The sequence below is a fragment of the Microcebus murinus genome, chromosome 22 (assembly GCF_040939455.1).
Source record: "Microcebus murinus isolate Inina chromosome 22, M.murinus_Inina_mat1.0, whole genome shotgun sequence".
NCBI classification, from domain to species: Eukaryota; Metazoa; Chordata; class Mammalia; order Primates; family Cheirogaleidae; genus Microcebus; species Microcebus murinus.
Window position 1 is genome coordinate 5,492,501 of NC_134125.1, and position 2,863 is coordinate 5,495,363.

Consider the following 2,863-nt stretch of genomic DNA (forward strand, 5'->3'; position numbering starts at 1 on the left):
CATAAGACACTGTACTCATTAGCAGTCACTCACAGAATGGTTCCCACTGCAAGCTGAGCGGAACCAGTGTCTGTGACTAGGCTGGGGCTGGGGTGGGATCACTCAACCCACATGGGGGAAGGCAGCCGCAATGTCCACCGCACCTACTCGCCACTCACATTAGTGTCACCTTGCCCCACAGTGCACCTGACACTGCGATTACCTTCCCACCTGCCAAGCTGGCATTCTAAGATAGTTCTGAGAGCAGCAAGCATAGGCCAGATCTCATTTGAAAGAGATGCACTGGGCCAGGTGCAGTGGCTCACACCTGGGATCCTAGCACTCTGGGAGGCTGAGGCGGGAGGATTGCTCAAGCTCAGGAGTTCGAAACCAGCCTGAGCAAGAGCAAGGCCCATCTCTACTAAAAAATAGAAAGAAATTAATTGGCCAACTAAAAATATATAGAAAAAATGAGCCGGGCATGGTGGCGCATGCCTGTAGTCCCAGCTACTCGGGAGGCTGAGGCAGGAGGATCGCTTGAGCCCAGGAGTTTGAGGCTGCTGTGAGCTAGGCTGACGCCACGGCACTCTACTCTGGGCAAAGAGTGAGACTCTGTCTCAGGAAAAAAAAAAAAAAAAGAAAGAAAGAAAGAAAGAGATGCACTGGCCAGGATTCGAGAAGCCCGTCCTTGGCAGAGGGGTCAGCTATACAAAGGTACAGAGGTGTGAGCGACAGGAGAACTTGCAAACTTGATCACTGGGAAGCAAGGTTCATGTGGAGAAATGTGATGAGGCCCACATGGTTCTGTCAGTTTCACGTTTCTAACAGCTCCTGTTGATATCCTTTGCTGTGCTATTAGGTGCATAAATGTTCAGTCATCCCGTCCTTCCCCAAAATAATCTTCATTCCCATTTGCTGAAAGTTTTGCTGAAGGTCACAGTACCCCAGTGCAGTCGGTATCTTTATTACCCCCATTTCGCTGATCAAGAAACAGGCTCAGAGAGGCAAAGTCACCTACCCAAGGTCACACAGCAAAAATGACAGAGCCTGGACGTGGACCCAGCTCTGAGTTACTCCAGCTTTTTGACCAATCCATCCAAGGTATTCTCTTCAAGTACAATTAATATTTGCCCTTGTTTTTGCACGAACAGTAACATGGTCCAACTTTATTCTCTCTCGTTTTTACTCAATACATTTAGGAGGTCATTTCATACCTTTATATAACTTCATGTCTTCTATATATTTCTTTTCTTTTTTCTTTGTCTCCTGCTTCAGAGTATTCTGTTGAACGGATTCTCTCTAATTATTTGGCCAGTTCCCTGTGGAAGGGTATTTAGGTTATTTCCAGACGTTAGCTACTGTAGTAACTGTCTTCAAGCTAGTGCCTTGGCTCCCCTCCACAACTCTGTCTGTGGAAGAAACTCCTACTGGGTCAAAAAAAAAAAATGTTTTCAATTCTGAACTTTGCCAAATTCCCCTCCAAGGAAGCTGTCCCTTGCAAGTAGCACAGGATGTTTTGAATTCAGAGAGTACTTCAAAAAGCCTCTGGCTGAAGGATGGAGGGGTGTGGCAGGATCTCATCCCACCTGCCCCCAGTCCCTGTGGGCCCTGAGCCCACGCCCCACCCACTCCCTGCAGTTCAGCCACACTGACCCCCTTCTGTTCCTCAAATGTCAGGCCAGTTCCCACCTCAGAGCCTTTGAACTTGCAGTTCCCTTAGCCTAGAACACTCCTTCCTCCCCTGGCTGGGTGCGGTGCTCACTCCTGTAATCCCAGCACTCTGGGAAGCCAAGGTGGGAGGATCACTTGGAGCTCAGGAGTTCAAGACCAGCCTGAGCAAGAGCAAGACCCCATGTTTACTAAAAATAGAAAGAAATTAGCTGGACAACTAAAATTATATAGAAAAAATTAGCTGGGCATGGTGGCACATGCCTATAGTCCCAGCTGCTCGGCTGAGGCAGAAGGATCGCCCGAGCCGGGGAGTTTGAGGTTGCTGTGAGCTAGGCTGATGCCACTGCACTCTAGACCAGGCAACAGAGGCAAGACTCTGTCCCAAATAAATAAATAAGATAAAATAGAGTCTAGAACAGAACGCCCTTCCCCAGATCTCCCTGTGGCCCACTCCTCACCTTTCTAAGAGAGGCCTTCCAGGTTACAGTAGCCCCATGCCGCTTTCCACCCCCTACCTGGTTTTGTTTCTTTCGCACCACTTACCAGAACCCGAATTACCTTATGTGTGTACCTGTGGATGTCCTGCCTCCCTCACTCCATCAAGGCGGGGGTTTCTGTCATCTCACACCCAGCTGGCAAAGGCAATCAGTCGGCGCGCGTTGTCGCCTCCGTCTCCCAACGCCCTTACCCTGCTCTGATTTTCTCCATAAAATGCATTCCCCTCCAGCCATATGATTTACTTACGCGTTATATCGTCTGACTCCCTCACTAGAATGTCAGCCCGGAAGGGCGGGGCCTGGTTGTGCTCGCTGTGGGACCTGGATCCCTCACGACAGCACCTGGCACGCAGTGGGCGCGGGGTAAACACGCGCTGGTTGAATCAATGGAAGAATCAGTGCACAAACGAGGATCAGAACCCCCCCCCCTGGGCCGGCGGGCTGGCCCTGGGGGAACCCCGGTACAGAGCAGGCCCTCTGGCAGGTGAGGCCGCTCCTGTCTCCTGTCCCCTCCGGACGGGCCTGAGGCCTCCAGGTGAGGAGCGTGGGGGGCCGGGCTGGCCGGACCCCGGAGGCTGGCTCTGGCTCCGCCCCAGACGCCCCGCCCCGCCGAGAGGCCCCGCCCACCTCCCAGGAGACCCCGCCCCGTCCTGGAGCCCCGCCCACCCGCCCCGAGGCTCCGCCCCGTGCGCCGGCCGGCCTGGGCGCCCGCGGGG